This window comes from Sturnira hondurensis, unplaced genomic scaffold (genome assembly GCF_014824575.4).
Source record: "Sturnira hondurensis isolate 20B ecotype Veracruz unplaced genomic scaffold, ASM1482457v3 Scaffold0001872, whole genome shotgun sequence".
In the NCBI taxonomy this organism is placed as follows: domain Eukaryota; kingdom Metazoa; phylum Chordata; class Mammalia; order Chiroptera; family Phyllostomidae; genus Sturnira; species Sturnira hondurensis.
Window position 1 is genome coordinate 36,256,511 of NW_028074503.1, and position 23,793 is coordinate 36,280,303.

The window sequence follows — 23,793 nt, forward strand, 5'->3', positions numbered from 1 at the left end:
GGGAGGAGGAATGCCGGGGAGAATCAGAGAAAAGAATGATTGAAAATGCAGTGGGACGATGCTGGCCCCTCCTCAGATCTGAATTGTCTGAATATTTTAAAGACAAAATATTGGGCTACAGAACACCCCCCGGTAGCCAATACAAGTCTCACTGTGAGTGAACGCTATTATTACTCAAGTTCAATGAGCTGCCAGATCTGTCGGGTCTGACAACACAACGATGTGCCGCACGTAGTTTCTGGTGGAACCGCCAGTGCCGTTGGCGGCCAGCAGCAGTGGGGGGGTCCTCCCGTCTGTCGTGTCCCACTCATGTCTCAGGTATAACGTGTAAAACCGGACAAACGTCCACGTTCCATTCCTACCACCAACACATTCATGTTCACAGATGGTAAACTCCTGGTTCTCCGCCGTGTTGATAAAGAAGGAATTATCGTCCTTAGAGTTACAAGGGAGATTGAATTGTCGGCACCTCTTACAAAATTGCGTTAGTGCTTTCAGAGTGGGACACCATAAAGCATTTATCTGGTACCGGTAATTCTGGGAGACGCCTGGGGTGCAGATGTGTAGGGACATTTCAGCAAATGGAACTGAGTTAGCGAACGTATGGGCTGCCAGGGAAGTGGTGGGTAGTGATGGCCTCACCATACACCAGTCCGTGAAGCCTGGGTCACTGTGTGGTGGGTTTTCTTTCGGATGAACGCAGCTCCGTGGACAATGCCCGGACTGTGGGGCCAAAGCAGTTCCATGGCTGCTGATGGCTTCATGCAGGTCGACTCCCTCAGCCTCTCGGAGTCTCAGTGTACAGATTGGAACATCAGAAAGGAGAATATTCATAGTTCTCGCCCAGGATTTTATAAAACATCACATATTGCAAGGAACAGCTGGCCGAGGGTGCTTTACTGGTGGGAATCAGTAAGGCAGTTCCTGAGAATGGGCTCTCCCTGCCCTGGAGGCCCCGGAGCGCATCGATGCTTGCCCTGGCCACCTCTCTGAGGGTCACGTAAGGGTCCTGGGGGGAGGGCGGGCACAGAGAGAGATGCAGAACGAGGAAGATGGAACTACCACCACAAACAACGCTTCCCAGCTGCTACATCAAAGAGAAAATGATGATGGCTTCTATATCTTTTGTTGCCTAAACAGAATGAAACCATGTCAATAGGGGCCTCTTTTCTTTGGGGCTGAGATTTGGGGAGCATCTTTGATTACACATTACAGAACACAGGGCATAAAAACCTACTGAGCTGCCCGAGACAGGAACAGAGGGGGGCAGATGAGTCTGTTTATTGTAACTCCCCTTGAAAGCCGAGGGCCTTGTCTTCTGCTATCATTCTCAGGAAACACTGGGAGCCTCAGCAATATAGGACCTCTGATGTGCAATGTACTAAGTTTGATTTAATAAAAAGTTCTGAGGCTCATTGATCAGTTATGTGGCCTTGCCTAAGCTACTTCATATCTGTAGAACTCAACTTTGTATCCTAATTTAAGGTGTTCCTTAAGGAACACCTTAAATTAGGATACGAACAGTCTTCCCACCTAACAGCGATCTCCCTCGAGATACTTAAGTACCATGATTGAGAGTTTTCTATTTTAAAATTCTTAACGAAGCACTGGAAGTTGAAAGCAAAGGTAGGCATGCATTGGTTATGTCTTTACTAGGAGCACCTAAACGGTATACCCAACTGAATGAAATTGCAGACAGAAGGCTTTGCTCAAAAGAAAGGAAATAGTGGGATGGATTCTCACAGAAGCAATGAACATGTGTGTGTCTGTGTGTTGCACATATGAGTACATATGTGTGCATTTAAATTTTAGATTAGGACAGAAGCTGCCGCCTTCCCTTGAAAGCACAGCAGATAGAAAATAATTTTGTTGGCATTGTTTTTATTTTTTTTACTCTAACTATGTTTAGGCATTAAAATCACAGCGGTTTTTTTTTCGTTTTTTTGTTTTTTAAAGATTTTATTTATTTATCTTTAGAGGGGAAGGGAAGGAGAGAAGGAGAGAAATATCAATGTATGGTTGCCTCTGCCAGGGACACACAATGTATCGTGTGTCACCTGCTGGGAACTGGCCTGCAACCCAGGCATGTGCCCTGACTGGGAATCGAACTGTGATCCTCTGGTTCACAGGCCTGTGCTCAATCCACTGAGCTACACCAGCCAGGGCAAAATCACAGCATTTTTTACAGTTTTTTACCCTCTTTACCCATCTTGCCCACCATCCACCCAGCCCCCTAGCCATGAGCTCTCTTCTTTAAATTCCACATATAAGAGCGTCATGGCGTGTTTGCCTTCTCTGTTCAGGTTGTTTCCCATTGCACACCTCTCCCTTCAAACCCGTGTTGTCACACGGCTGAATCATATTCCATTATACATAAAAATATACATTTTGATTTTTTACCCATCTATTCATCCATGAAAATTCAGGTGGTTTGTATGTCTTGGCTTTTTGAAATAGTGCTGCAGTGAATATGGGGGTATGTATATGTGTTTGAGTTCGTGTTTTTGTTTTCTGCAGCTAAGTACCCAGAAACGGAGTTGCCAGATCATATGGTAGCTCTACGTGTAACTTTTTGAGGCCCCTCCACGCTGTTGTCCCTGGTAGCTGCACCAATTTGAGTCCCCCCAACAGTGCACGAGGGTCCCCACACCTCCACACCCTCTCTGACACCTGTTTGCTCTCGTTTTGGTGGCAGGCATTCGAACGAGTGTCAGGTGACATCTTACTGTTTGCACTCCGTGAAGATTAGTGGCGCTGAGCATCTTCCCATGTAACTGTCGGCCATCTGTATGTCCTCTTTGGAAAATCTCTACCCTGACCTGCCCATTTTAAAATCAGATCGTTTGTTTCGCTATTGAATTCTATGTGTTCTTTACGTGTTTTGAGTGTTAACTCCTTACGAGATACATGGCAGGCGATTATTTCCTCCCATTCAGCAGGTTGCCTTTTCATGATGTTAGTGCCTTCCTTTGCTGTGTTGAGTCTTTTTGATTAGGTTTAGTCCTGCTTGTTTATTTTTGCTTTCACTTTTGGTTTCAGATTCAAAAATTCATTGCTAACGCCTCTATCGAAGAGCTTACCACCTATGTTTTTTTCCTACGTGTTTTATGGTTTTAGGTTTTACATGCAAATCTTTAATCTATTGTGAGGTAATTTGGGGGTATGGTGAAGATAGTGGTCTAGTTTCCCCCACACTGTTTGGTGAAGAGACTGTCCTTTCTCCTTTGTATATTTTTGGCTCCTTTGTCATAAACTAACTGGCCACATAGTTGTGGGTTTATTTCTGAGCTCTCTATTCTGTTACACTGATTTATGTGTCTGTTTTTATTACAATGCCATACTGTTTTGGTTACTATAGCCTTGGAGTATAGTTTGAAATTAGGGAACATGATACCTCCAACTTTGTTCTTCTTAAGATTACTTTGGCCATTTGGGGTTTTTTATGTGGTTACATGCACATTTCAGGAATGTTTGTTCTATTTCTATAAAAAAAGAACATTACAATTTTGAAAGGGATTATATCAAATCTGTAGATTCTTTTGGGTACTAGGGACATTTTAATAATATTAACCCTTCCAATTCATGAGCATGGAATATGTGTGTCTTGTTCTGCTTCTTTGATGTCTTGTGGTTTTCACTATAGAGGTTTTCATCTCCTTGGTTACATTTATTCTTAGGTATTTTATCCTTTTTGATGCCACTGTACTTGGGATTGTTTTCTTCATTTCTCTTTCTGGTAGTTCGTTATTGGTGCCCAGAAACACAACAGATTTTTATGTATTGATTTTGTATTTTGCAACATTACTGAATTCATTTAGTTCTAACAGTTTTGGGTGTTAGGTAACAGTTCAGGTATTCTATATATCATATTTGTACCATAGTTTAATGAAAAGTATAGCCTATTTTTAAAAATCTCTTAATTTTTATTTTTAGGTAGCTAACCAGTATTGTGGTAAGTATGTATATGAACATAAATCTTTGGACATTTAAAAATTGCTTAGAGTAAATTCCTAGATATGGTATGGCTTGGTCAAGAAAATTTCCATTTTTAAAATTTTTATACACATTGCCAAATGATCCATTAGAAAAATTGGATCAATTTAAAGTTTTAATTGCCTGTGGTATATAAACATTTTATTATTCAATAGGCAACAGTAGATATCATTTTTAATATCTGCCCCGCTGATAGGTAAGAAAATGGCATTTTAAATACATACATTTTCTTGATGTAAACTGATAAAGTTTCTAGTTTGCCCATTTTTGTTGATATCATATTTTTCATATTAGCTACCATTCACTGAAAACTTGTATATGCAGTACTGGGCCATTGAAATATTAGTTCTCATTTAGTATTTTGACACTCCTGTATCTATGTATCTTCTCCACCTTTAAAGGAAACTTAGACTAAGAAATCACCTTGCTCAAGGTTACAATGTAACCTCAAATGTTATTGAAATAATTTTTCTACCTGTGTTCCTATTTAGTTTCAATTTCTGAGGCTCAGGGTGTATAGCAGACGGGGCAGTTTACCAAAGGCCATTGCACTAATGAGTTTTAAATCCAGAGACCAAACATCACCCCAGCCAGCATGCGACATCGTTGACCTGTCCTGTCATCGAGGTGCAGGTCCCCTGCAGACCAGACTCCAGGAACATGGATTGTCGAAGAGCAGTGTCTGAATTGAGAAAGAAGCCGTATCTGACTATCAGACATCGCAGTCCTTTAACCGCTGATGATCCCCATGGAAGGTGGACGGCTTTTTAAAACCGTTTGCTGCTGACACCCACCAGTTCCGTAATGGTATCATTTTCTTTGGCTCAGTGTGTTCTGCGTGTTTGCTGATCTGGGCCATCTCTTCCAGAAGTAGTTTGATGAGGATGTTTCCATTTTGGAAATCAGATTGGTCAAAGAAATGTGAAGTTCAGCCCTGACAAAAAGGACTCAGAGTGTTTCAATAATTGACTCTTCTGATTAATGTGTAATGAGGTGAATTCTCTGAGCACAAAGACACTTTTTGATAAGTGAATATGTCTCAATATATGCATATACATAATGGAGACATTTGATCTTTCTCCATGGTGAAGATTCAGGTCCCTTGAACTGGAAATGAGACGTTTATTTAGCATGGACATCAGGAAATCATTCTAAAACCGGCATCATTTCTACTACAGTCTGGGTGCTGTGTGAAAGCAAACCCACGCTCAGGAAATATGCCTTTGACCTTCATTAGGCCAAAATTTTTGGAATAAACATTTTCCAAGGGAAACCATTTTATCTGGTATTATTCCAAAAATATATATCACAAGCGTTTTAGCCTCGAATTTTTGAAATTTTGTTTTTTTTATTTCATTACTTTGTATGTGTGGTGTGTTCTTTTCTCTTACTTGCATCCTTTGCCTGCTACATTTTGACAAGGTGGAGCAGACATGGTTTTCCCAACTCAGCCCATAAGTGCAACTTAAAACTCTCAACGCCTGGCTGGTGTAGCTCAGTGGATTGAGCGTGGGCCTGCGAACCACACGATCGCGGTTCGATTCTCAGTCAGGGCACATGCCTGGGTTGCAGGCTAGTCCCCTCTGGCGGGGGACACACCAGAGGCAACCATACATTGATATTTCTCTCCCTCTCTCCTTCCCTTCCCCTCTAAAGATAAATGAATAAAATCTTAAAAAAGAGAAATGATTAAGAAAAACTCTCAACACTGCATGCAACATGAACACAAAAAGATGTTCCCAGCTGAAGAGAAGAGGCGTGCCCCCGAGGTAACTGGGGCCCCAGAAAGGACTCGGCGATGAGTTCGCAGGTTTTCTCTTGGCCGCATGCATCCCAGAGCTGGAGCTGAGGCCAGCGACCCGTAGACTGCGAGAAGGACAGAGGAAAACCAAAGCAAAACGACCTGACTGAAGTCTGCTTGCTCTACTGAAGGATCAGGGAACGGTCAGCTTAGCAACACAGAAGACATTTAGACATTTAGACAGTAACAGCTCTGAGTCAGCCTGACAGAGTAAAATGGCCCCATCCCTCAGACCTCCGTTCATGGAGCTGAGTGGAGACACTGGCTTCCTCCCTTGCCAGACTGCAGAGGACATGACCCATCTCACTGCTGAAGCGGTGGCTGGCTGAGAAGGCAGAGTGGGAGCCAAGACATTCATATCTGCTAGGGATAAAGCCCTCTGACCCCGGTGGGGGCAGTGGAGAGCAGTCAGTAGGCAGCCAGTCCTTCCTGCCACCTCCACTCTGTACTAGCAAAGCAGGTCTAGTTCACGGTAGGAACCCCCGTCTTTCCCCAGCAGGAACGAGAAGCACCTCAGTTGGGTGTCCATGGGCGTCTAGAGGAGAAGCCCGACTCCTGCACGTCCAGGCGTGTGACTTCCCCTTCACTTCCCAGAGCAGGGTCAGAGGGACCCATCGAACACAGATGTTTAGACAAGACCCCGAGTCTCATGCCACACATACCCCTGATATCTGGGATGCAGCTATGACTCATCGCATCAAGACCCAAATATCTGAAAAGTGGACAAAAGAGGACAGGCCGCAGATGTCAACAACCAAAATGAGACTGATGTCTCAGTTACCGGGCAAGGATTTGAAATTGGCCATCATAAAAATGCTTTAAGGAGTAATCATGAATAAGCTTGAAAGAAATTTTAAAAAGCTGAAATTCTAAGCCCTGGCTGGTGTAGCTCAGTGGATTGAGCGCGGGCTGCAAACCAAAGGGTTGCCAGTTCGATTCCCTGGGTTGCAGGCTAGGTCCCTCACGAGGGCCAAATGAGAGGCAACCATATGTTGATGTTTCTCTCCCTCTCTTTCTCCCTCACTTCCCCTCTTTCTAAAAATAAATAAAATACAATAAAGACCTTAAAAACAGTCAAAATTCTCAGTGGGGAAATACAGAATACAAGGAGGAAATGATTGGAAGAGTTAGAACAGAAAAACACAACAATTCAATTAAAGAAAAAAAAAAAGAATGGAAGAGCCAGATGAAGGAATCATGAACTGTGACAGAAGAACAGAGGTTATTCAATCTGAGCGACAGGAAAAGTAGTGCCCTTCCCAGTGGGCTTGGAGTAGGGGCCTGCGGCGTGGTAACTAGAGAGCAAACATTCGTGTTAACGGAGGCCAGCCCACAGGAAAGGTGAAAGAGCACAGGCAGATTCCTACTCTAAGGGAAAAAAATGGGTGAACCTTTCCCAAGTTCAGGAAGAGGGCCAGATCTACGGTCAGGAAGCTTAGTAAATGGAAAGTCAGAATATTTACATCATGATCCATCCATCAACCTTATGGGAAATTAAGAGAATGATCTTGATAGCACCCAGGGGGAATTTACACCCGACTGGGGGAAGCCACAAAAGTCCAGATGACAGCGACTCTCGCATCAGAAGCGAGGGCGGCCCGAAAGAAGCGCCACCCAGAGTGCCCGAATTATGAAAGGACTGTCGACTCAAAATGCTCTGTCCTTCCGGGCATTCTCAGAGGAAGGGAAGCTAGGGTGATTTGTCTCCAGCAAGTAAGCACAGGAAAAGATGTTCAACATGTTAGCCATCGGGGAAACCCAAATCAAAACACAGGGGGCCAGAGCCGCGCACCTAACAGAAAGGCTAACTAGGCAACAGTGATGACGGCCACCGGGGTGTGGGTGCAGAGCTCCCGGATCAATCACCTGTTGCTGGGGGGACCAGAAGTAACGGAATCACTCTGGAAAGACTTCGGCAGCTTTCCAAACAGCAGCAGCGAATGCCGTTGAGTGGAAAATGGCAATCCTAACAACTACTCAGTCCACGAGTCCATTTCTATAACATTATTGACATGACCATGTTTTGGAAATGGAGAACAGGCTAGTGGCTGCCAGGGATTGGGGAGTGATGGGCGGGGTGTGGCGGCGTGTGGCTGTGGCTACGAAATGGCCATGTGACGGCTCCTCGTCACAATGGGCACAGTCTGCATTTTGACCATTTCTGATGTCTAGTTATGGTATGTTAGCATTGGGGAAGGCGGGGCAGAGGGTACACGGGGTTTACCTGCAGTATTTCTTGCAACTGCCTAAGACTCAACAGTTATCTCAAAAAAAAAAAAAACCTCCATTGAAAAAGTCCAACTTTTTCAATATCTATGATAATTTCCACCTTTTCCACATACTCCTCTGAAAATATGCATCCCTCATTTTATTTCTATTTTGGGATCCAAGAGACCCAGATCCACGTTCTTCCCCCACACTATCTCGCTCTCTCCAGCAAGCACTTACATAGGTTTTCTGAATCTGTTTGTTTATCTGCAAAATAGTGTTTGAGTAACAGCTTATCTAAATGATTAATTCCTTTGTGTCTATGCAGTTCTAATAATTGTGCATTACATGTTGCGGGCACTCAATTAGTACACCGAGTTTCAATTACAGTATGATCAGTTTCTCCCTCACCATTCAAATTTCATTAGCATCCCTATACTGGACTGACCAGCCAGAGTCCTAGAGGTTGGTGACATTGATGGTGATTCTGTTACATCCCATAAAGCCTTCAGAATACTTCTCCGTGTTCTCTCTGCAGCTGTAAGGTCTCCTGAGTTTGAAGCTACTGTCTCATAGCAAGAGCACCAACTGCAGATACTGGCACCGAGTAGGTTTCTAACCAATGTCTGATGGGGGTGTGCATCTTTCCTTGCACAGGAGCCATGAGACTGTTCTCTGTATTGTTCCAATTTTACTGTATTTGCTGCCAAAATGAGCATGAGGGAATGCATCTTTCAAGGTGAATGATCTGACTCCAAAATTAGACCGTAAGATCTTCCAAAGGAAGTCGATTATCCTTTCCCATTCCCGATTCACCTCGAATCTTGCATACATCTCCACAGGCGTGCATGCGGAGGCAAAACTCTGCTGAGTTTATGGACAAAGGCCAGGGAAGTCTTGAGCTGGAAAGAGCAAGAACGTGCACTCTCGTCCCTCCTTTCGCCGACTGCCGCCCCAATGTCAGTGAGTGTTCCACCATGGGCTCTTCTGGCTCCATCTCAGTGTTGCCTCTTGGACACTCATTACCTCCCACACTTTGTTAGGGCTGCAATTCTCTACATAGTACAGGGAAACACTCTTAAAGTGATTTGTTTTTTCCCCTTATCCTAACAGCATACGACATGATATAAATGGAAGAGATCAAATATATTTTTGTTTGTTTGTTTTTCCCTTTTGGACTGTCTACATTTATTTATTCAGCGTTAAAATGCTTCTTCATAAAAGAGAAAAAATAGCATCAGTGGGTAAAATGTTAAATTTAACTAGTATTTATGTAAGCAGCCCTCTTTATTTGATTTATGCAAGATACAACAGCAACTTTTTTACAGATTTTTTTCACACCTCAAAATTGTATTATTGATTGGGGTTTAAAGAGGGGCCCTGGCTGGCATAGCTCAGTGGGTTGAGCTCAGGCTGCAAACCAAAGGGTTGCTGGTTCGATTCCCAGTCAGGGCACATGCCTAGGTCGCAGGCCAGGTCCCCAGTGGGGGCTGTGTGAGAGGCAACCACACAATGATATTTGTTGCTCTCTCTTTCTCCCTCCCTTCCCCTCTCTAAAAATAAATAAATAAAATCTAAAAAAAAAAGAGGGAACATCTCTTCACCAACTGAACTCTCTTGGCAAAGCAAGAAAACAAAATTAAATGTCCAGGTGCTCATTCCTTCATTATCTCAGTCAATCATTTGTTCAGCAAACGTTTATTAAGGCTCCCGGGCGCTTGCCACTGGGAAGAAGCAGCGGGAATTCAATAGGGTGATGCACGGTGATGGCCGCCGCAGAAAACACCCAAACCCAGACAGTTACACCAGTGTGATAGGCGCTTTGGCAGGTGAGGTCAGGAGCTATGCAAGCACATGGCACAGGGGAAGAGCAGCCAGGCAGCCAAAGAACGAAGGTGGGTAAGAACTGAATGTGAAGGACAGTGGCTGGTATGACAGTGGAGCCTGAAGCATTAGCAGGAGTAAACGTAAATAGAAGGGTGGTCTGGTCTGCAAGACATTCAGAGCATCCTGTTGATAGGGGAATATGTGTAAAAAGTTGTTTTAAAAGAAAGGGATATTGACAGTGAAGAAAAAATTCCTCCTTTCTCCGCCGTGCATCTGCAGACACCAGAATGATGCTGGTTTGTGGGAGTGCTGTGTTCGCTAGAACAACATCCACTGAGAGAGAGCGGTTCCTTCTCAGACTTGTTAGGTAGGATGGGGGAAATAGAGAGGGCAGAAAAACTGTCTTGTTCTGTGTTAAAAAGAAAATTATTTTCCGGGTGTTTTCTTAAATTGTATATGCAATCTTTAATTATGCAAATATTTACACAGTCCTTTTTGTGTTAGGATCTAGCAATTCGCAATGGTGTGCGATGTATTGATAGAAATGGACCTCCCCTCAGAGAATTGCCTTTAGTGAGGTAGGTAGGATTCATCAAAAAACACACATTTAAGTGCGTGCTTACGACTGTATGGGAGCTACCTAGAATAATTAAGGGCACAGGGCTGGGGGAGTTAACCGAGCTGGAAATTTTAGATGAAGAGATTCCCGAGATTTTATTTTCTGCCATAGCTATATAGTGTCATCTTTGACAAGAAGGGGTTTGTATAATTAGAAATCCAGTGTCATCATAATTTAATGTTCTAAGGTTGACACAATAGTTGTTGATCGGAAGTGATTAAAATTTCATGTATCTCATACTTCTTATTGACTTTACATGTTCTAGGAGAGAGAGTTAGATTGTGAGATTACTGTGAATGTATCAGAAAGGTCATATAATTTTAAGTATTGATGGTTGCAAGCAGGTTAATTTAGAAGCGTGTTAGTGATTCCGCCTTGTTATAAGACAGAATAAATTGAAGCATTCTGGAACATTCTGAGACATATGGACAAAACTCAAGAAAAAGAATCGATTGAAAGATATTTGATATGACTGAACCACAAGAGAAAAATAATATTCTGGGGAAAGTGAAAATCGAACTGTCACACATGGATATGTATTCTGGTCATTTAGACAAATACAGATCTAAACAGTCCAATTATCCAAGACTAAACCTGCCGCTCGTCCTGCTTTCACAGAAAATGGATCAATATAAAGTTGAGTAATGAACGAAAGCCTGTGATCCTTACTGGGGTCATCCAGTGCCTTCAGTAACTGATTTTTTTCCTGAAATAGTTTGTCATTTTGGGGTGGGATAAAGTATTTAAAACTTCTTTTCCAGGTTAACCCATTGGTAGTAGCTTTTCCTGGTGGCCAGGCCTTCCAAAAAGCTTTCTCGCTAAGTTAGATTGACAATTTAGTTGCATTCCAATATCTCTTCCTTTAACCATAACTTTCTCACTACCTTTTACTGGACAGAGAAGAGTCTACGGAACATCGTATTATGAGTGGGATGGGAGGGACAATTCATTAAAGCTGTTGAATGTTAGTTTGTCTTGGCATCAGCCACCTCTCTTCAGAAATCCCGACCATTTGGGGGATGACCACAAGGCACCTAGTGTTTCCTGGAAGTCCTCAGGGTACCCACAGCCTCCACGGCGGTCCCCTCCAGGTCTTGTCCTCTTCAGGGCACACATGTACATCAGGGTCTTCTGGCCTTGGGCCCCTAAGTTCTGTCCAGCTCCTTCAAGATCCTGGTTACTGCTTTCCATGGGGCAACCAGGGAACTTGTTACATTCATGTTAATATGCTATGTACATTTCCACATCGTCCTATCGGCTATTACTCTCAATGCTTCAAATTCAGAACTGCTTCGGACAAACTGTTGGACTAGAGCAGCATTTAACAGGGATGAAAATTAACAATCAAGAGAAATATTTTGTATTACACTAGAGGCATTTGATTTAGAACTTTTCTTTTATCATCCTCGAAATATTTTCCTGAGAAAACATGTTTATATATGAACAGAGACCTGAGAACATGAGCAATCACCCTCCTATTCTTCCACCAAAATCTCAGGTTAATATGAACATGACAAAAAAGGTAAAGAAGAAACTTATAAGTTTAGATGGTAGAGGGATCTCAGCCTCGGTTGGCAATAGCAGCTCGGGGCCCTTAGTAGGTGTCCTGTTAATGACAGTTGAGTGAATGGAAGAGGGGAAAGATAAAGTACACGTCAGACAGGAAAGAGCCTTTTAGTGCAACCTGCTATAAGGTTGAAGGAAAAATAAAGTAAAAATGGGAAGAGGGCATAACTGTCTACATTCATTTGGAATGTTCTACATTTGACTAAAGTTGATCATTTCTAAACATCGTAGTTTCATATTGTCCTCTAAAACAGATGGTGATGATAGTATTTTTTTAAAGATTTTATTTATTTATCTTTAGAGGGAAAGGGAAGGAGAGGAGAGAAATATCAATGTATGGTTGCCTCTCATGAGTTCCCTGCTGGGAACTGGCCTGCAACCCAGGCATGTGCCCTGACTGGGAATCGAACTGCGATCGTGTGGTTCGCAGGCCTGCGCTCAATCCCCTGAGCTACACCAGCCAGGGCGTGATGATAGTATTTTAAGAAACTACAATATCAAGAAACTAGTCCTGGTCACTTAAATTATAAGATAAGCCAAATGTTCTCATAATAACCCTTTTAGAAGTTGTTAATTAAACACATTTAGTGCCCTCTGAACTTCACATTGAATTCAGGTATTTCTTTAACAGAGTAAGATATTTCCCTTGAATATTATTAGAAATTATTCTGTACTTTAACTTCTTCAGCAGTGGAAATGCTGTTAATTAAATAACTTCTGTAAAGTTATAAAGTATCAAAAGTATACTTTTATAAAGCCTAAAACTTTTCTCACATCTGTGTTTAATTTGGGTAGTCACAGGTGGCTATAGATCTATCTGTTCAAGTTCAAAACCGTTGTTCTGAAATTCTGAGTCTTATAGCCTGAGGTTATTTTTCTGTATATTTAGTGAGGACTTGAGAACCTTGGACTAGAGAAGAATCTTCTTTAGTTCACATCTGAGTCTCTGACTTGAGGGTTTTCCTAATTCTAACAGTCATCACTTCCCTAAAGGAAGAAATAAGACAAATGATAAATTAAGACAAATATTCTTCCAAATTATTTTATCAACCAGCAAGAGTGTGTCTAACAAAAAGTGGAGGATGTCATTTGGAGGTAATCAAGGAAAAAATAGCCAAAAGAGAAATGAAAAAGAAAAATCACTTAATGTATACATCCTTCCTTGCCTTAACTACTAGCAAGTAGGGCGGGCACATTTCTATCAAAATACATGTCTCCGTCTCCTTTCAGACTGAGGATCTCTAGGTATTGACAGCTAATGGTTACAAATGCTTCCAGAAACTCTGTAGGTTCTGCGTGACTTGTAAGCCCCTAACACATTTGATTTCACTTAATCAGCACATGAACCCTTTAAGGGAAACATTACTAAATTACTACACACACACACACACACACACACACACACACACACACACATATATATATATATATATATATATATATATAATATATATTTTTTCCATATGAGTAAGCAGTGTTAGAATCAGAACTCACACCTTGACTACTTTGGATGTGGCCTTACACCATCAAAGGTCAACTATTTCAATTTTTGGTTGTCTATTCTTTTGAACTTAATTTTTCCTTATTATTGGAAACGTAACTATGCCAGAATACTAAGCAAAAATATAAACATCGAGCAAAACTTGCTACATGGTGTGGCTAAATAATGATACAATACATGATTATAGGAGCATTTCGTTTTTTCAATATAGTAAGCATGAATGTTTTAACCATGAATGCCACTCCAACAGTTTAAAAATCATCAAACGTCCTTAAAGAGGTGGTGAATGCTTGAATCGTAGGAGTGGGTTTCGGATTCCTGCAGTCTAGGAAATTTAAAACTGAGCCTTGTGGGAAAGAATGTAAACAAACAAGATGATTATTTTCACTCAGACCCTGTCAATTCACAGCCTGGAGACAGAGAAATAAAAATGGGAAGCCCGAGGCGTCAGAGCAGCTGATGTCTTTTCTTGCCATCCCTTAGTGACGCGTTTCTAAGCAAGTCTCTGATCTGGTCCTATTCCCCTTAATGATCTCCTCACAGAAGCTAGCCCTTTTCCTGAAGCTAGCCACTCACCTTTTCTAAGGTTATCCCACCATCCTGAACACTGTTTGGTATTTGTCTTCATGCCTCCAGGCTTGAAGAAATCTCTTCAAGATTTCCACATTCATTCTACTTTCTCTCTCCTTCCAAGTCAAATCTTGGCCTCCACTAAGGTTTATCTTTGTCTCCATCCTATACATTAATCCTAGTTTAGTAGGATGGCCTTTGGATGTGCCTCCTTAGTTTTGGGTGCCCTGAAGAGAGAAGAAGGGAGGGAGGTCCTTCCTTCTCTCCTCTGTTTGATTTTGGGGAGCTTGGAGCTGGGAGTTGGAGAACCAAGGTCAACACGAGTATATCAGGAAACTCCAAGGAAATCTGTCTGGTTCCAGATGAGAGCCGTTTCAAATTTTCCTTGTAAGCGATTTTAAAGTCTAGTCATAAATAATTATTGGAAACTAAATTTCAAATAATACTTCAGTCTGTACTTTGACCTTTATCAAATCTTTTGGGAAATTCTTTCCTCCACCATAAATGTCTAAGAATTTTTCAGGAAAAAGGTCAGGCGAACTGAAGATTCTCACATAATCGATTCATAGGCATTGACATTTGTTTTTGAATTTGGACAAATGTTCACGCTGGACTTTGGCTCCCCGAGATATTTGCGTAATCGATCCTTCCCGCTGCATTGCACTTGACAAACGATAGCCTTCCTCTTCTAGAACAGAAAACCCAACCTCCTGAGCACAGAGCCTCTGCTGCCGTCAAACGCAGAACAATGCATCTGTCAAGTACCTCGAAATTTTAACCTCACCAACCAATGAAAAACACCGAAACATCTCAGAGTCATATTTATAGTCCTCAGTGGGAAAGCATGTTTTACCTAGATGTTTACACTGTCCCTGCGGAGTGCAAATACGACTCTGAAGCACTGGGAGGTACAGAGAGATACCGGGAAAATGGTGAGAAGAACCAGTCTCACTTTCATCCTGTGGTTCCTGGACACGTTGGGACTAGCCCCATGCCTCGGCCACTGGTCTAGTGTGTATGCCACATGTTGGGGACAGTGTCCCATTCTGTAGAGTGGGGGTGTCCAACCCACTGTTCACGGGCCACATGCAGCCCAGGATAGCTATGAATGCAGTTCAACACAAAACTGTCAATTTACTTAAAACATTATGAGACTTTTTTTGTGATTATGTGTCACAATTTACTTCACCTGTAGCTCAAGACAACTCTTCTTCTTCCAGTGTGGCCCAGAGACGCCGAATGTCCCTGCCAGAGTGTTTTGTCAAGTTGGGAGGGACAGGTGTCCTCTAACAAGCATTCTGACTGTATCAGCCTCGCTGCTGACTTGTGACCAGTGTTGGGGGAAACTGGGTTCATCCCTCGGATGTGTCCATTGCTTAGCCTCTCTGCTGTTCAATACGCCTGAACTTGTGGGTAATGTTTTGCAGGACTCCATGATGGTAAACCACCTTCTCTGCAGACCTTTAGATCATGGTGCTGGCAGAGACAAGAACAGAGGAGACAAACTTAGGTACTTTTTAATTCTAGAGAAAACTACACGTGTCTCCTACCAAAGGGTTGGCGCTTCTTTCAACCCTGTGGGGACAACTGCCAGCCTGGTCTCAAAGCACTCCCCGATCAGAGAGCTGGCTGACCCAAACCTGTCAGTCATTTTTTTTGTGGTTCCCAAGTCATTCAATAGCGTCCAGCCATGCTCGACATCCATGTAATCACCATCGCCTCCATATTATTTAAGTGTCAAGTTACTGCATAAAACATTTCCCGTTGGACTCCGTGCTTCCCCTGACCTACGCTCTGCCCCCCACCTCGACTTTGGTGAGGCGCAGAGACCCTGCCCTGTGGCCACCAGGGCCATCCTACCGGAGCTGTGCCTGGAGCTGTGTGACCTGAGTCACACCCAGAAGGTCTGTCTTTTTAGGGCAACAGCCCTCTTCCTGTGAGTCTTTCAAGAAAATACATTTCTTTTCATCCTCTCTCCCTTTCAATGCCTTTGCCTGAGTTAATCATATTGATCAGCTTCTTTATAAAATACAATTATCTCTTTAAATTATGTCTTGGCACCCAAGCTGGAGCTAATTTTATATTTTGATATTTGGATTTATTTATTTATCTAATTTTCTACTGAGATGCAGAGAATGTCACTAGGTATTGTGCTTAGATCCTGGTGGATGGTTGCCATGGGTCTCTGCAAAGACCATCTCTTCTTTGTATTCACTCATGAGAAATACTTTATACTAGCATAATATACTATAGGATACTTTGCAACCAAGCTACTTAAAAGTAACAGCGTGAAAATGAGTAATTTCCAATGATTACCCTTAACAGAGATGAATAATTGCTTCATATTTTCACTTTATTAGATAGTTCATAAAGCATCTTGAATAATTGATTGCAGTCACTTCTTACAATACCACAGATTGGGTAAGTCTGGTGTTTTCATCTCATTTTGTTAAGAAAACTAAGTCACAGAAAGCTGGTCTCATCCAGAGTCAGCCAGGGAGCAAGTGACTGAACCAGGGCTGCATTCTGCTAGTTCCCCTGCTAAGAGCAGCTTGTTTCTCTGTATAGCTTAGTGCCGCGAATTACTTTACACTTGTGCTGACATCTGCCCAAACACCTGGGATAAATGCACTCTTCTTATTCTGAGATTCTGTCACCACAATATTCCTCCTCTGAGTAGCTCATTGCTGTGCAAACTGCTTTCCCACCAATTGAATTCATTCTACTTCTCACGAACCCTGTCAGGTTTGATAATGAATTGTCCACCTTGGGGAGATGAAGTTACTTGCCTGAGCTTACTCCAAGAATAAACGGTGAAGCCAGAATTGGAATTCAGGGCTCAGGGTTAAAACGTGGAGTTAGAAGGCAGAGGTGAGCAAAATTCTTGGGCGAGGGGCTTGGCGGTGAGTATTTCCACGTTCGCTGGTGGTCCGCCTGTGCCTAGAGCCTCACTCTCCTGACAGTGTGGGTGCGGCCATGAGTGACAGGTTAACAGATGAGCATGACTGTGTTCCAGTATGACTCTATCTCAGGCACCACAACTTGCACTTTATAAAATGTTAACATGTCCACCCTGGTATTCTCCTTTTGATTTTCCCCCCAATTATTGAAAAAAGGACGTCATGGACCAGATTTGTCTCTCTGGCTGTGGATTGCCATCCTCTAGTCCCTGAAAATCAAATTGGCCACCTGCTCACGTGAATTTGACTATGTTTTATAGTACTTGAATCTCGGGATTTAAATATTTTATTGTACTCATTTGTCCTTAATCACAGAGATGACTACACTGCCTAGAAACGGAAATGTATAGTAAATAAATGAATGGATGAGCAAATGGATGTGTCAACTACACCATCCAATCAGAATTGCCCGAGAAATGATTCCATGCCTCCTCCACTGATAAGTGCTCATCAGTTGAGTGGAGATTGCTGGCAGAATGTCATCAGCTTTTCACTTAACAGGTTTATTTGACAAATATTGTCCGTAGGAGTAGAGAGAGAGTCAAAGGAACCCAGAGGAAAGATATACTTATCTAGATATGACCTGCTCTTAGGACATTTGTATTGTTCTCCGATTTTCAGACAAATGGAGTTTTCCTCTGAAAAACTGTGAAAATGGACATCTCCAGGAACCAAACGCCACATGCTACTTCTTTGTGTTTTCTGTGTTTAGCTGGAGAGGTTGCAGGTGGAGAATACATTGGAATGGGGCCAGAGGGAAATGCTTGAAAAGGGAAAACAAGGATCGGAGAAAGAGAAAGTAGCAAACTAAAGGTGCAGGTAACAGAAATGGAGGTGCTCCTCGAGAGGGAGGCTACATTAAGCGCCAGCTCTCCAGGTCCTCATTTCCAGACCTGACAAACTGAGCTGTAGGAGGAACACAGGGACAGCGCTGCTCGGAGACAGGGTCCTCGCGGTGTCCTCCCCACGCCCAAGGTGTGGGTGGGAGCTGCCTTCATTTTTACACATCTCCAACCTGAACATCTCCTCTGGTGCTCTCCAACAGCTTGCTCTTTTTCTTATTGGGATATAAAGCCACGTTGTTCATGCATGTCGACACTCTGACAAATTTTGTATGGTAATGTCAGAATATGACCCATCTGACAGTTTTAAGCTTCTCCATAAGAAACAAAAAAAAAGGAAATAGGGATGGACCCTCGAGAATTTGATTTCCTGTTAGAGCTTTGTCTCAATGTTTCCTAGATTGTTTTTTTTTAAATATATTTTATTGATTATATCATTACAGTTGTTCTATTCCCCCCTTCATTCCCCTCCACCCGCACCCTCCCTCCCCCACCATTCTCCCTCCCTCTTAGTTTATAACCACGTGTCTCAAGTTCTTTGGATTCTATATTTCCCCCACTATTCTCGCCCTCCCCCCTATCTATTTTCTACCTACCCTCTATGCTATTTTCTGTGCCTTCTCCCCCCTTCTCCCCCTCCTACCCCCCTATTTCTAACCCTCCATGTGTTCTTCATTTCTATGGTTCCACTCCTGATCTAGCTGTCCTCTTGGTTTGCTTTTGTTTTAGGTGTGGTTGTTAATAACTGTGTGTTTGCTGTCCTTTCACTGTTAATATTTTTCATCTTCTTTTTCTTATATAAGTCCCTTTAGCATTTCATATAATAAGGGCTTGGTGATGATGAATTCTTTGAACTTGACCTTATCTGAGAAGCACTTTATCTGTCCTTCCATTCTAAATGAAAGTTTTGCTGGATAAAGCAATCTTGGCTGTAGGTCTTTGGATTTCATGACTTGGAATACTTCTTTCCAGCCCCTTCTTGCCTGTAAGGTCTCTTTTGAGAAATCCGCTGACAGTCTGATGGGTACTCCTTTGTAGGTGACTGTCCCCTTATCCCTTGCTGCTTCTAGGATTCTCTCCTTCATTTTAGTCTTGGCTAATGTAATTATGATGTGCCTTGGTGTGTTCCTTCTTGGGTCCAACTTCTTTGGCACTCTCTGAGCTTCCTGGATTTCCTGGAAGTCTATTTCCTTTGCCAGACTGGGGAAGTTCTCCTTTATTATTTGTTCAAATAAGTTTTCCACTCGTGGCTGTTTCTTTCCCCCTTCTGGTACCCCTATAATCCGGATGTTGGAACGTTTAAAGATGTCCTGGAGGTTCCTAAGCCTCTCCTCATTTTTTTGAATTCTCATTTCTTCATTCCTTTCTGGTGGGATGTTTTGTTCTTCCTTCTGGTCCATTCCATTGATTTGAGTCCCAGTTTCCTTTCCATCACTATTGGTTTCCTGTGCATCTCCCTTCATTTCAATTAGTTTAGCCTTCATATGTTCCTCTAATTTGTGACTATAATCAACCAGTTCTGTGAGCATCCTGATAAACAGTGTCTTGAATTGTGCTTCTGAGAGGCTGGCAATTTCTCGGTCGCTTAGAGTTATTGGCTCTGGGACTTTGAGTTCTTCTCGCACCATCTTTTGGGTTGTTTGTGCCTGTTCCATAGCAGGATCAGAGCCCTAAAGTGTTCACTAGAACAGGGCAACTCAGTCGCTGGGTTGTGACGCTGTATGTGGGGGCGGGGTCAAAGAGGGACTATGGCGTCCTGTCCGCCGCCTGCCGCCACGGCCCTCACTGGTGCCACAGTTGCTGCAGTCACCGGGCCCATGCGTTTAGTCCCACTGCACGCAAGTGTGCCACCGCCATCAGCCCTCGCCCCCTGGGGCCTGCGTGGTCCGTCTCACTGTGCGCGAATATGCGCCCGCGGTCTGCCCCGCACCCCAACTGGTTCCCATCTGCCTGCGCGCCTGGGTCGGGGGCCCTGTCCTGCCCGACCCTGCTCGCTGCTGGCTCCGCCCCTCTTACCGTCCCGTTGAACGGTTAGATGTAGTCAGACTTCCGTATAATTCAATTTTCTGTCCTTTGGTTGTGTCTTTGTTTCTCCAAATCTTTGTTGTATTCAAACTTGGTTGTGGGAGAAGGCACAGTGTTTCCACCTATGCCTCCATCTTGGCGGAAGTCTCAATGTTTCCTAGATTGTTGATCTTATCTTCCATAAGTATATTTCTGCATGAGTTTCAGTAAGTATACAATAAGCATTTCTTTGTAGGTATGATTAAGGACTGGAGCTGAGTTAGCATTTAAATTTAGCTGAAATTCACTCTTCTCTGCTTGCATTTTAGTGAGCCTCAGAAAAGTTGTATTTGAGTCAATTAAATGTGTCAGGGTACAAAGAGCCTCTATAGGTTATAACATCCATGTTAAAACTAGAATTGACTCCAAAACTTGACTTCAGGAGATTCAGGCTGTTTTTGAACCGTTTTGCCCTAAAGCCAATGGACACAGTCACAGCGGCAGAGGGGTATTTTTTGAGGAGCAGTTTTAGGATTTTTAAAATATTCTTTCAGCAGCAGTCGTGGTCTGTGTGTGTCAGTGCCAGCATGCTGCGAAGCACACGCGTCCTGTTTCCTTCGCTTTCCTTGGAGTATCTGTCCCATCTGAACGCACAAGTATGTTTCTTCATTCAGTGCCTTCAACGGTGAGTTAAAAGAGAGGCAGATAAGTTCATATTTTTGAGTTATATAAGTAGTTCATACTCATATGAGCTCTAAAACTAAATGGCCAGAAGAAAATAAAACCATATCACTTCTCCTTACCCTTTGTAAGTCCAGGGATTTTGTTGCAAATACAAGATTAAATTGTGTTGGTGTTTCCTGACCTGAGGACGCAAACATCTAAAGTTAAATGTTATAGTAAGTGATCCTGATTTTCTATCATGTGGATTCTTAAACCATCCATGGTGGTGTGTTTGGTTCTGGCACATATATATAATCTGATACATATATAGATAACTTTTGGCAGATTTCTACTTATGAAAGCACAGAATTTTCAGTTATGAAACACAAGTTTTGATCACCAAAATATCTGTTTCCCTTTGATTCATTTGAACAGAACAAGCATTTATTTATATTATACGTGTGTTAGTCACTGTTCTAGAATCCTTACCCCTGCCTAGCATGTGATTAAGAGTCTGTATGGGAAGATACACCTGTGAATTATCACCAGGAGTGCGCTGTGATGATAGCTAAGAATAAATCGAGTGGGAATACCGATGACGTAATTCAGCCCCTCTCATTTTGATGCTTCTCCAGTCCCATCAGAAGGTTAGAATAATGAAGTGTTTCCTTTAGGAACTACAAGGGCCAACTGGGGCTGTCTGCAGGTGGCACACCTGCCAGCTGGCCTGTCCCATCCACACAGTCATCACGTTCAGACCACGGTGCTTTGGGACCAGTGTAGCTTTCTGGCCTAGAACTAGACTGAGCTTGGAGCCCAGAAGATTCTGGAAGGCTTGACAAAACCAATGCCATTGTGTGCTCATCAAATAGAAGATTGTCCCTCAAGTGCATGTCTTTCTGATGGCAGCGAGGTGGCATCGGTTTTGTTAAGAACTCAGATCACTCCTTGAGCTAAAATAATTACATGTCACGGAATAGCTGCAAGATCAAAATCCTCACGCCACTGAGATCCCCACGGAAGACCCAGCTATTAAAGAGTCAGACGTTCCCAGCTGCCCAAGGATTCCAAGCTGCAGGCAGAACATGCCAATGCCCAGAAAACAGTGGAGGTGTTATACCACAAAGCTGAACTGTAGCTTTAACATCATTTCAACAAAGAGTCATCGATGTGTACCTAAGGTAGGTGTACAAGTGTCATATAGGAGAAACTTGTCTACACAGCAGTACCATGTATGTACATGCATATAAGGGTCCTCATGAGGGAGACGGTAAAGGGGAGTGTATAACACCGCTAAGACATGTAAGATCCCTCACTTGGTATTTCTATCTGATCACATTTAACAACAGTTTGTGGCAGACACAAATCTACCTAGAAATCTCCAAATCATAGAAATGTCCACATCAACGCACTTTGTTCATTTCTTGAATTTTTGAGAATTTCATCGTTCAATAGAATTTGTATAAATCCTTACTTATACAGGAGGGGAGAACTCTCACATATTATTGTATTTTTTGGCTTTAGTGTTGCAAAAATAAATTTCTAAACAAAATACCTTTCGATTTTAAATGACACAATCGGTTGAAAGACTCTTCCTACTTCTCCAAGTGAAAAGTTTTTGGAACACGTGGTCAGTGTTCTGTTGGGTAAAAACCTGTGAACTAGTCCGTGTGTCTCTCACGAAATGACTTAGAAGCTTGTTTTCCTAAATCATTCTAGCAACTGAGTCCCTTCATTCCGATCACATATTGGGTCGCGTTCAGAATGTCACTGCAGCAGAATGGCAACTGATGTGTCTCAGAAGATGACAATTAATCTGAAAGTGGAAAGGCCATCAAGTCAATTCCTAATGAATTTGCTTTCCCATCAGCAAACGACATTTTATTTAATTCCTCACTCGAACTGTATGAGGAATGTTTCTTTCATACTTCTTATTAAGTTTGTCTTGTTCAATTTTTGTTTTTTTAACAGGTAATGCATTCAACAAAAATCAATTTTGGTCCATTTTTAGCTGTAAATAGTTGTAAAGGGAGTATAAATGAAGAAACTTTCAAAATGACATAAAAGAATTTTCAGTTTTTCTTTGGTGTGGGTAGCATGAGTTTTCAAATGTTGCAATCCATCTCACTCCTTATGGTACATGTGTTTGTAACATACAATTTACAAAGAACAAAAGAAGAATATTAAGATGTAATTTCATAAGCAGCATGAGTAATCTCATCTATTATAGGCATAAGAAAATTTATTTAAAGTCAGGTAGCATATGCTCTTCCATTGGCCTATTGATTTATTTAACACATATTTACTGACTACTTGGACAGTTGGAGTTTGGTTCTAAGTATGAGAAAATAGATAAATAACAGAAAGGTACGTACCGTGAGGCATCGGGTGATTTGAAAGTGTTGGGGGAGCAGTCTGTACATGCGGCACACAGGAAGGACTCCTGGTAAACTCCGTGGAACGGGCAGGTGCCAGGAAGATAAGGGGATCAGATGTCCCTGCTCTGCCCATGACCTCTATGACCACCCTACCTAAGCTACAAGCCAGTGGTCACCTATAAGGAGGTCACCCACAGCACAGGGCCTGTTCTCTCTACAACCCCTCGTTGCCTCTCTTCCCACTGAAATCAACTCCAAACCCAGGCCTTCCTTGAGTGTATCTCATTTCCAGCATCTAAATCTTATCTGGAGCTTGAGAGATGAAGGCAAATGAAGCTGTTTTTCCTTCCAAGAGGGAGAACTAGGCAGAGTCTGGGACAAATGTTGACAGCCAACCCCTGCACGTTTCAGACACACAGTCCTCACGAAGCCTGCCAACCAGATCATCGGCAAAGGCTCGATGGCGGCAACTTGGCTCAATGGTGACAATTAGTGGATTCATGTCATTGCTTTCTCCTGGGGACTGAACATGCCGATCGAAATCAGAAAGATAAAAAGAAACAGCGGCCCGGGGACAGGTCATCTAAGAGCTTTCCGTAGCAAGTAAGGGCAAGGACTCACTGACTGCCCGTGAAGTTTGTATCTCTTTCAGGACAGTAAGTTTCTTGAAAATCGCACATTTTCTTTTCTTTGTGATCATGGTAAATGTCTCAGGGGTAGGGACAGCTGTGGCTTTGGGGTACAGATACTTGGAACAAAAGCTGTGGGTCTGAGACTACAATCTGTGCCTACCACCTCGCAAGTCCCTGGGTTGGTGGAAGAATTTTCAGGACGGGTTTGAAGATACTGGCGAGGCCAGGG

The 23,793-nt window shown here is 42.7% G+C and overlaps 1 protein-coding gene across 1 annotated transcript in view; it reads left to right on the forward strand.

Annotated features, from left to right (window-relative positions):
- Positions 1-23,793, forward strand: part of CCDC102B (coiled-coil domain containing 102B) — a 93,034-nt gene that overhangs the window by 23,668 nt on the left and 45,573 nt on the right. The gene's annotated exons all lie outside the window — the stretch shown is intronic.